The following is an 11914-nucleotide window of genomic DNA, read 5'->3' as shown; positions in this document are numbered from 1 at the left end:
TCATCAAAATCAGAAAGACATTTAACGACAAACGCCGCCTGGCTTGGAAATCTTTTACTTCCTCTCTTAATAGACAATCGCCGTCAAAACACATATGCAGAGCGATTGCACACCGTCCACTGTTCACTATAATATGGAGGCTATAATGCTTATCTTTCATCAACTAACCCCGGATTTTGTCTCCCCACATTATAGCTTCCATATCTCTCCTCTTTCCAATAAATTTTCTTCGCTTCTTTGTCCCATGGATATATACGAATTAAATCTGGCTATCCAAACGTCCCGCACCTCGGCCACTGGCCGGGATGATATATCGAATTCGGTATTAAAACAATTTCCTACATTGGCGAGACAGCCCCTACTGCAGATTTTCAATCGTTGCCTCGAATCCGCTCAGATTCCTCCAACATGGAACTAATTGTATTTGGGTCCCATCTTAAAACTTCCCGAGAGTTACAAGGGCATTTACCTTGGACAATGTCTACGTAAAATTCTCCGAAAAATTCTTCTAGAACGCCTCAAATGGTCCTTACGATTTTCTTCCCAAATACCAATTCGCATTCCTACCGGGTCGTTCTGCCACTGACGCTATTAACTTGTTGTTAACCGATATTACTCTCGCACGCTGTCGGAAAGAACCCTTGATGGCTATATTTTTTTACTTACGTGGGGCTTCTGACAACGTTGACCTCCACGTGTTACTTCAAAAATTGCTCCTTTACAACGTCCCGCCCCTATTTGTAGCTCTTCTCTTGAACATGTTTTCGAACAGAACTCTTCAGTTAAAACATTTTCCTCATATCATGGCACGAATGACGTCTACGGGACTGCCTCAAGGGGATATTCTCAGTCCTATTTTATTACCCTATATTCGCTGTCCCTTGAGAAAATTATAACACGCAGGGCTCGTATGTTACCATTTGCCGATGACCTCGTTATATATCTCAGTCTCCCGTCTATCGAAGCAATCTACACTTCCTTACACATTACTCTCCTGGATTTGGCTACTTGGCTTCAAGGTCATCACTTAGCAGTGGCCTACGAAAAATGTACAGCGGTAATTTTCTCTTGGTCCCAGGGTACTGATCACCCGCTTGCCCTCTTTCAAGGTTTTTCGATCCCAATTGTTCCGTCGACTAAATACTTAGGCATTTACCTCGACAGGAAATTATTATGGCACTCTCAAATTCAATACCTTGCAGGGAGAAGGATCGCTCTGGTGTGAAGCTTTGCACCTTGCGTCCTTGTGCTATTCCTGTGTGTTGTATATTCGAACTATAATTGTTATCCTCTATTATCCACTTTATCATTTGGGTTTTCGTCTCCTCCATACTTTGATGTTCATTATAGGGCCAGTGACTGGATAAACCGCTATTCAGTGAAGCCCATTAAATTATAAAGAAGAGACAAGAAGAAGAAGAAGAAGAAGAAGGGATACAGTCGGACGTACGTGAAGAACATAGCGCAGGCAGTGTACCAGGATGGAGACGGTGCAGTCTCGTGCGGTTGGAAGTGGGCGAGGTTTCGTCTATTGTGTCTCTGGCGTTTCTAGTACTTGCGCTTAGTGTCGAGTTACCTCTGCGTGTGAGTAGTGCTGTGGTGTCATGAGTACTGAAAGTGGAGGCGATGAGGAGTCTAATCCTGCATCAAATAGCAATGTTGGTCGTGGAGAAATCTGAACGATAGCTCTCTCAATACCTCTTCTTTGCCGAATACACCCCAACGTAATACTAACCTTGCATCACCTGCTCATACGAAACTGTCTGTTTACTACAACTGTGCCTTAAATGATGCCACCTCAGACTGCCTTTCCAATGTAAAACTATGTTTGCATTGTAATCGGGAGCATTCCACGGGCTCATCTGACTGTGTTGTCCACCAGAGACAAGTAGAAATTAAGAAGCTCATGTGCATTGATAATATCTCATTTTCTGAAGCCTCCTCCAGATTATTTCTATCTATTTTTTTCTGATTGTAGTAACCTTTAACAATTTCCTCCCCTTCCCACTCAATCTTCTCCTCCCATCGCAGACTTGCCGCGCAAACGTAAATTCACGCAAGTGATCGTAAAGGACTTGCCTTCCAGGCCGCCTCCCGGATATGATAGAGCCGGCTATCTTCAGATCGTGCAACCATTTATTTCCCCCGTTCCATGCAAACTCCGTCACACCAATACCCCATACCTCCCACCCAGCCAGCTCCATCAACATCGAAACAAGTAACCCCTTTGCAACCCGCACAAACCTATTACAGCACAGTGTGAACACGTTCAATAGTATGTTCTCAATCTTCTCATGCAACTACTTGGAGATCAACCCAATATATTACCAGTGCTTAGTCAACTACGAGAAAGTTTACAGTTTATCTTTCATAATGGTAGTGAGCATTCTACAATGGAATGCTAGAAGTTTACAAAACAAACAATATCAACTAAAAATTCTAATGATGGAAACGTCTCCCCAAATAGTAGCCCTTCAAGAAACTTGGTTTTCACCAACCACTAACTTCTATTTTCCCAGTTATTATATTGAACAGCATGACGGACCAGGGTTTGATGATGTAGCTTTTATGATCCATAACTCGTTATCATACACTCAGTTACAACTGCAACATATCATACCCCATACCTACACCCTTGGAATTCTCTATCACAAGACATACCTTATAAATTTATATAATCCACCAGATAATTATATCTCATTCGCACAATGGTTCAAATGTTTTAACCAATTTCCATCTGATAGCCAACTCCTTCGTCTAGGAGAACTAAATATTCATCATACTCAGTGGGGAGCTCATGTGGACACCTCAGAAGGAACCCAGTTCTTAAATTCTGCAAATCAACATAATCTCATGGTTCTTAATGATGGTTCCCCTACTAGACTAACTCCTACAGGTTCTTCGCCTAGCGCAGTAGATATATCACTTTGTCGCTACAATCTCGCCTCTATAACCACGTGGAGAGTCTTAGGAGACACTCATAACAGTGATTATCTTCCCATCATACTTATGGACTTGGGCATATCACTCATAACTTTCCTACCAACTATTCCCCTGGTCAAATTCGCTCCCTACAACATTTTGATTTTTCGTGCTTTAAGTCATTCATGGTACAACAACTGGAGACATGCCCAGTGACAGCACTATCCTATAATTCGATTTTACAAATGATATTCAAGTATCTTGACCTCTAACATCCCTTTAAAACGCCCTTCGCATATCACGACATCCCACCCTTCTCGATTAAAGTGGTGGGATTCTGAGAGCCACCAGTTAATACTCAAACGAAAGAGACTTTTCAGAATATATCGAAAAACTTTAACCCCCTCACACTACTTTCATCTTAAGCATCATATTGCACATGTAAGACGTGTCCTCAATCAAAAAAGAAGACAAGACGGGAAAACGTTTATATCCTCCTTTAATACACATATTTCTACATCTCAGTGATGGAACGCTGTCCGTGCTCTCACCAGAGCTTCGAATCATATCCCACGCCCTCATATAACGTCAAATGTTCTTAACGAATTTGTAACATCCCTAACTCCAGATTATGTGGTCCCACCTTTCATCCCATCTTTGTCTTCCTAGTCAGTCTTCAGAACTTACACGTCCAATAACTCTCCATGAGCTTACATCCACTCTTAACTCCTGTAAAGCATCCACACCAGGTCCAGACTACATCTCTTATACTATGATAAAAGAATTACCTATCAAAGCCCTACAAGGACTTGTACCGTATTTTAATTTTGTATTAGCCACTTCCACTCCTCCCCCGGAATGGAACACTTTCTTCTTAGTCCCTGTTCCAAAGCCTCGTCTTCCCATGACAACCGCTAAAAATATCATGGGCATAATCTTAGCATCTTGTATACGTAAAATATATCTTAAGATAATGATACAACGGTTTGTCTGGTTCTTAGAGTATTCTTCCGTCCTCCCAATATACCAATACGCACACTGTAAAGGCAGGAGCGCTCAGGATGCTTATCATCGATATATTATTAGCCAAATCTCGGAAACAGCACACTGCCGCTGTCTTCCTTGACATTCAAGGAGCCTTTGACTCAGTACCCCTTCATCTGTTATGGAACGTGTTATCGCGGAAAGGAATCCCTACTACCTTCATCACTCTTCTGCGTAATCTGCGTATATATCGCACTCTTATTCTCAAACCACCTCTCAGTGCACAATCCGCTCGTCAATCTACAGTCGGGCTCCCACAGAGAGATATCTTTAGTGGACTACTCTTTCCATTATATTTATCAGACCTTGAATGACTAGTCCTACAATCTGCGAGAATCCTCATGTATGCTGATGACATAGTCATTTATTTTTCCCATAAAAAAGTTGATACCGCTCGACATTGCATAACTCAACTGCTGATTAAAGTTCAATACTGGTTAAGCACACATGGATTAACACTATCTCCTAATAAATGTTCTGCGGTAATTTTTACTAACAAGCTTGTCTATAATTCAGAACCCTTATAATGTGATACATATGAAATTCCTGTCCGTGCTAATCATAAATATCTTGGCATTATAACTGATCGAACATTAAATTTCTCCCAACATTCGCATCGCCTACGAAACAGTACTGCCACATATATTAAATTACTAAAAGATATCACACGTCGTTCCTGGGGAGCTGATCCTCTCACAGCAAAATTAGTATACTATGCAACAACCCGTGCTCGTTTTGATTACTGTGCACACATAATTGATATCGCATCCCACTCCGCACTTCAATCCCTCAATACGATACAACATCAATCCCTACGAATTAGTTTTGGGGCATTACATACCACCCCCACTAATGCACTATTAGTAGAAACGGGTGAACCTCCTCTTCTGCTTCGCCGAATATTTCTTGCCTCTAAATATCTTCTCAAATGACTTATAGTTGTCTCAAATAATCTCGTAAACAAAGTACAACTCCTTGCTGACTCATTCCCATCACCTCTCACACAAAATTGCAGAGCCCCGGCATTAATTTTGGCTTATGAGTCCGTCTTCCCATTTAAATCAGATATCATTCGTAGCAATGTATTACCGTATTACTCTGTATCATATACTCTTTCAATTATTTTGTCTAAAGCTTCATCCTTCGCTATGCTCCCATATCGGCTTACGTATTTTCCCCTATTTTCTAAAAGAGTTCGTGTTTCGTATGTTCATGCTAGTAACAAGTTTTATACGGACGGTTCCAAAAATTCTTTTGGTGTCGGAGCTGCCTTTTATTACGAACAAACCCAGTATGTTGAATTGTATCATTGAGCGTCACATTTTTTCTGCAGAACTGCTTGCCATACGACAAACGTTACTCTACATCAGAAAGTCATCGATACACTCCGCCAACATATTTACTGATTCACTATCTATGTTACAATCATTAAAATACAACAAGTTTACCTTGAACTGGTACGTATATAATGTAAAACAAATCCTATATACTTTACACCAATTAGGTGTCCAAATTACACTAATTTGGATTCCTGTCCACAAAAGCATACCAAGTAATGTACAAGCTGTTCGATTAGCCAAAGAGGCTTCCATATTAACTACACCCCCGCACAAATTTACTGTTCCAGCATCTGATATCTTTTCTCTGTTAAAATGGCAACGGAAACGATCTGGCAAAACTTATGGACTGCATCTGCACGACTTTAGGGAACTTTCTATCATAGTCTACAACCACTATTACCTACTACGCACTGGTATCATAAACCAATCTACACCTGTCGACATATCATCAATATCTTACGACTTCGCCTTAATCACGCTCTCACACCCCTCTATAAATTTAGATTTCGTCGTAAATAAGGGAGCAAACTTTCTCCAGATCATTCAAATTATTTGCTTCTGCTTGCAGTCTTTCCTTTACTAGCGGCTAAATACCAGCTCCGCACTGCACCGTCCCTAGATACCTATCTAATGTACTACGTGAAGGTGACAGTATTAATTTTGATCTCCGCCCATACTCGCAACCTTTCGGGGAAGCAATCCGCCAACAAATACAATGCCGTATAGTTTCTTCAGACCATACTGGACGCAGTTTCTGAAAGTCATTCACTTGATCTTGAAGATAAATTGCCTTTTCAACACCCTCACCTGCAGCTTTCTTTATAATGTTCAGTGGTTGGAGTTGCGTGTTACAATCTTCTAGCTGTTTACTTGATCGGTGTAATTTTTCTTCCAGATCTACTATTTTCTTCTTCATTCTGAATAGCGCAGCACGAAGCCTTTTATTTCCTCTCTTTAGACTTTCCATACGGTACTGCTGTCATCCAACATATCAAATTGACAACCAACGTCACACGGTTCGTTGTTATAGTATTTAGGCTTACCTCTGTATCCGTAAGCCGATAGTCGACTGGAAAGAAAACGAGAGAGAACCTGACATTAATTTAGCTATAACTGTAAAACCGAAAACACTAAATAGGCCCTACTTGAGTAGTGAATAATAATAACAGTATACTGGCACGATTTTATATTACTAACAAACGTCTCGTAATGGAATCTATGACAGCATATTATTCTGTTTTGTACCTTCACATTAAAAGTGCAATTGTCCCCAGAAATTTCATTACTTAGTATGTAATACTTCAAACCTTATATAGCGCTTACCATTTTCTGCAATGTTGTTTGAAGAGCTCATGTTAGACGTCTCTCTGCTTGAATCCCTTTTCTTCCTCTTCGCTGAAATTAGCGGTTGTTTATAAGCTGGATAATCAGGGAAGAGGCTGGGTACAGATCGTGTTTTTAATTTTCGCGTTTTGCTGGTCACTTTGAAATCGTAATTTACGAAATGTAGACTGCAAAACACGGAATAGTCAGAAGGAATCCCTTTACTTCCTTTGCTGTTTCCTTCTCTGGATGTAGTACTTAACCACTTTCGACGCAATTCTGTACTTGAAGGTTTTTTCATGGAATGAAATACCACGGCATTCTGGTTTTCCTTTCTCTGATTTGCAGAAAGGCACGCAGCAGTACACCATTTTCACTGAAAAAAGTACAGTACTGCCCTATTTCCCGTTATTTCATTCCGACAGGTCTTTACAAGGTCTGTCTAGGGAGGTCAAGTCAACAATGCTACTTATGGGGCCGCCATATTGGGTCCTCAAGCGAGCGTAACCAAAGGCAAGTGTATTCGAATTTAGAGGATTTCGGTACCGTACATTGAAATAAAAACAAAATACCAACCAATCTTGATAAAGAATTTAATTGGGCATCTCCTGGCCATGTATATATAACTGTATAACATTTAAATGATATGAATAGATTCACACCGGGCGAGTTGGCCGTGCGCGTAGAGGCGCGCGGCTGTGAGCTTGCATCCGGGAGATAGTAGGTTCGAATCCCACTATCGGCAGCCCTGAATATGGTTTTCCGTGGTTTCCCATTTTCACACCAGGCAAATGCTGGGGCTGTACCTTAATTAAGGCCACGGCCGCTTCCTTCCAACTCCTAGGCCTTTCCTATCCCATCGTCGCCATAAGACCTATCTGTGTCGGTGCGATGTAAAGCCCCTAGCAAAAAAAATAGATTCACAGCTATTTGAATAGGAAGATAATTAACAGAGCCTGAATTTCTTTTTTCTTCTTTTTTTTGAGAAACAAGAAGCAACAGAAAAGCTCATGTTCTTCTCTTTTACTTCCTTACAACTTGGTCTTACAGTGTTTCTTATTAATATCATCTGTCAAATACGGAAACTTATTGACAGAAACATAGAAATCGGTACAGTACCTGTGTCCCTGTGTCATATTATGATTACCGGTACATGAAATACTGAACTTGAAGTACTGTATTTAAAGTACTAAACGACGGTTGTAATAAATTACCTTCAGCGTTTCCTTTATTAAGAGAGTAATTTCCGATACTGCGTTTCTAAAAGGTTACCCCAGTATGTTGACAAACTATGAATGCCTCTTGAGTTGAGTGCATTGAATTATGTATGGTAACTGTTGTTATCCATTCGTGTGGTATTTCTTTCGGTTCTAAGGCAAAAATAAACTGCACGTAAACAACAAGAGTGATGTTCTTAGCTACTCTTAACTAGTTTATTGATAACCCATGCAGCTATATAGTACAAAGTGGTGGTGGTGATTATTGTTTTAAGAGGAAGTACAACTGGACAACCATCCTCTATAAACACTAATCAGAAAAAAACAAATGGAAGGGGACCAAAACTTCGTAAATGAAGGTATCGGCAAAAGAAAGATAAAGGTCACAAAGTGCGTGGAAATGAAAAACTTCCTAGGCCTCCAATGCGCTAATGCCGTCGAGGTCGGAAAAGAACAAGTGTTGACCAGGGGAGGTCGGATGAGCTTGAATATTGAAAGCAATGTCAAGACTCAGCTAAGGGCGTCGTAGTCACAACCCAAAATAGATTCCCCCCGTGGGTGGGGACAATAGAACAACAACCACGGTATCCCCTGCCTGTCATGAGAGGCGACTGAAAGGGGCATCAGGCTCTCCTAACCAGGGAGCGTCAGTTGGCGACCACGGGGCTCTTAGCTGAGTCCTAATATTCATGCATATAATAATTGCAACCCGACAAAGATAAAAACAGGAATGATAATAAAACCCCATAAATATAACCAAATGTGCACAAGAAGCAAAATACTTACCATCGAGCAGGAGCAGTATTAACAAAACCAGCGTGGAGGGCACAGAACATAAGGGAAAGGACTGGATCGAGCTAACTACTTGAGGGGTTGCCAGGTCAAGATTGCTAAATGAAAGCAAGATTAATGTTTAAATAACTTGAACTTTACTTAAAATTAGGAAAAATTTAAACAGAATTTAGGAATGAAAACTGCAGAGCAAAAAATAAATCTGTAAATAATGTCTTTAAATTATAGATAAAAATCAATTTTTAAAGCAAAATATACTATGAGTGCGCACTCGGATAACAACGTAAAATAATTTTTATGTAGTAATAAATAAGTAATTAGATAAAAGATAAAAAAAATTGTAACAATTCAACTCATTAAATTAGGAGACAAATGTCTATTTTTAGGATAAATAAAATCGTGAAAACACACTCAGATTACAAGCTACAGTTTGCCTTAGAATCAATGAATGACAAATGTTAAAACGGATCCGTGCATTAAATATTAATTACATAACTGGCCAGCTTTTCTTTGTGAGTAAGTATACTACAATTAATCACAATAAACTGGAATTTGCTTCCAGAACCAGTACACAAGGATTTCAATCACCCCGAAACACGGAAACACACTCAATATTTAAGGCAACGATAGCAGACCCAAAAAAAATTCCACACGTAAATAATTGAAAGGACACAAGAGAAAATCGCACGAACCCGAATAAAAATATGTCTCAAATAAACTACAAATTACGAAGGGCAACACTTAAAATTTCACAGACAACAAAACAATGGTACACACGAAGCATACAGCTTCCCAAAACCGAAGCCAACATCCGACTTAAAGAGACAATAGGCAAAGCCCACACAAAATTAACGAACCGGAGATAAGATAAAAACATGGCACGCAATAATGAAAGAAGAAGGAAAGAAAAACGGACGCGAATAATCTGAGGAGGGCAAAAGTATCATCAAGAAATAGGGAACAAATTCCAGTTTATTATAACCAGAATTTTACAATAATTATGTATAGTCTTTTAAATTTAACATTTCTTCCAACCAAAATATTAATAAAGGATTTAAATGCCGGTTACACAATTTTAATTTTAGGAGGCCTTGGAAAACGGTAATGGCCGAATAAGACCGGAAATAAACCATCCCATTAAGTAATTAAACAATGAGCCATTACGAAAACAATACTAGTACATAACGTCTTTCAAAACGTTGTCAACAGTCCATCGGATGCCACAAATATGAACCAAGAAATGTAAAAAGTAATCCACCAACAAAATTAATAATAATAATAATAACTTTAAGAAACAGAAAAAGGCAGCACAACGATAATCTCAGTTAAATTAAAGTAATGGAATAATAGGTCTCTCACCCGCGCATATACCATGTTCCAGAATTACTCCATAAGAATAATTTGGATATAGAACATTACCAAAATCACGTTAAGTTACATTTTAATATTTAGCAGATACAATTTATATCATTAAAATGTCCGATGAAGAAGAAAGTCCAGCTTAATTTAATGAATAAACGGTGGTCGCCAGGTCCATAAACTATAGGCCTAATTTCAATTACAGTAGCAGAGTAGAGACGAAGTAATATTAACAGCGTTGCCAAAACATTTCTTCTAATATAATAGTTGTCGCAGATAGCTTGATACACACGTTCTTCTCCAAATAATCCGGCAGCAGAACAGTTTCGAAACAATTAAGTAGATACTTGTACTTACATTTTTGGGTGTCCAATTTAATATACTGTAATCCAATAGCTTACGTTCTAGCCCATTTTGTAATGAAGAACCCTCCTTCAGATAGTTCGGTCACACTAATATTAAAAAAACTGTAAATATGAAACACACAACATTATTGCGCTATAATTAAGGCAATGCCTTAATTAACGAGGCTATTAGCCTGGTTTATCAAACTCCACTCCAACAACTTTCAATCGCATTTTGTACACAACTTCTCCAAACGCGTCCATCTTGGCGATCTGCCGGGAACAGACTGGCGTTCAGTCCAGTCAAGCCGCGGGTCGCTCAGTTGAAGATCGACACTGCGCACGGTCAAGTAAAAAATTTGGTTATTGAGCCAATCAGAATTTCGAAGCAACCGACGTAACAATGGCAAGAAGATACATTTTAAATCGCCACAGTTTCAGGCACATAATTTAACGGCAATGCAAACAATGGCCGAGAATTGCAGATAAAAGTCCCCACACACAAATGTATATGTCCAACAAATGAGGGTATGGTAAATTATTGTCTCAATAATAATAATAAGAAGAATAAGAATAAGAATAAGAATAATGATTGAGAAAATCAAAGCCACTGGTAGACACGATTTCATAAGAAATAGAAAGTCAGTCACTATTAAGTTGAGTTAACCTAGCTTAGACTATTTTATGGATTACATTAGGATATTATGTTAGGCTACGGTACATTAAATTACAGTAGTTGGTTAGTGCGAGTGAAGCGAGTGTTGTGATCTATAAGTATTTGTCCAGCCATATAATGTACTCTATAGAGCATTTAAGTTGAATGAAATTTAGCTGTAAATAATAACTACAGTACAGTATAAGACTGTTATTATCAACACAATTGTTGTAATGATGGCCAGCTGGACATAAATTGTTGGTTTGAAGTGATAGGCTTATTGTTTGTTGTGATTATAATTGGTAAATGAACAGGAACAAGCATTTCAAATATCTGTGAAACATTTCTACGTTGCATGTAGGGTTAGAATGATACTGTCTGTAGTTTAAATGAAAAGAAATGGAGTGAAATGGCGTTTGGCTTTTAGTGCCAGGAGCGTCTGAGGACAAGTTCGGTTCGGCAGGTGCAGGTCTTTTGATCTGACTCCCGTAGGCGATCTCTGCGTCGTGATGAGGATGAAATGAGGATGAAGACGCCACGTACACCCAGCTCCCGTGCCAGCGAAATTGACCAATTATGGTTAAAATTCCTGAACCTGCCGAGAATCGAACCTGGAACCCCTGTGACAAAAGGCCAGCACACTGACCATTTTGCCATGGAGCCGGACACATGAAAAGGAAATTTTCATAAACATCAATACTAGTATGACACATTTCCTGTTACTTTTCTTGCTTGTTTTGAAAGAAAATTCTCTTTCTTTGGGAGGTTCCCTATTATATGTCAAAGACTCGGGTGGATTAGGGACTTTGAAAATTGTTGGGATGGAATTCCACTTGAGTAGTTTCCGTCCATCTGCCCTCTTTAGTTCAAATTTCGATTCTTCAAAATGATGCTAGAAGAAAATACACCGGGCGAGTT

The sequence above is a fragment of the Anabrus simplex genome, chromosome 12 (genome assembly GCF_040414725.1).
Source record: "Anabrus simplex isolate iqAnaSimp1 chromosome 12, ASM4041472v1, whole genome shotgun sequence".
In the NCBI taxonomy this organism is placed as follows: domain Eukaryota; kingdom Metazoa; phylum Arthropoda; class Insecta; order Orthoptera; family Tettigoniidae; genus Anabrus; species Anabrus simplex.
This window is presented reverse-complemented; position numbering follows the sequence as displayed.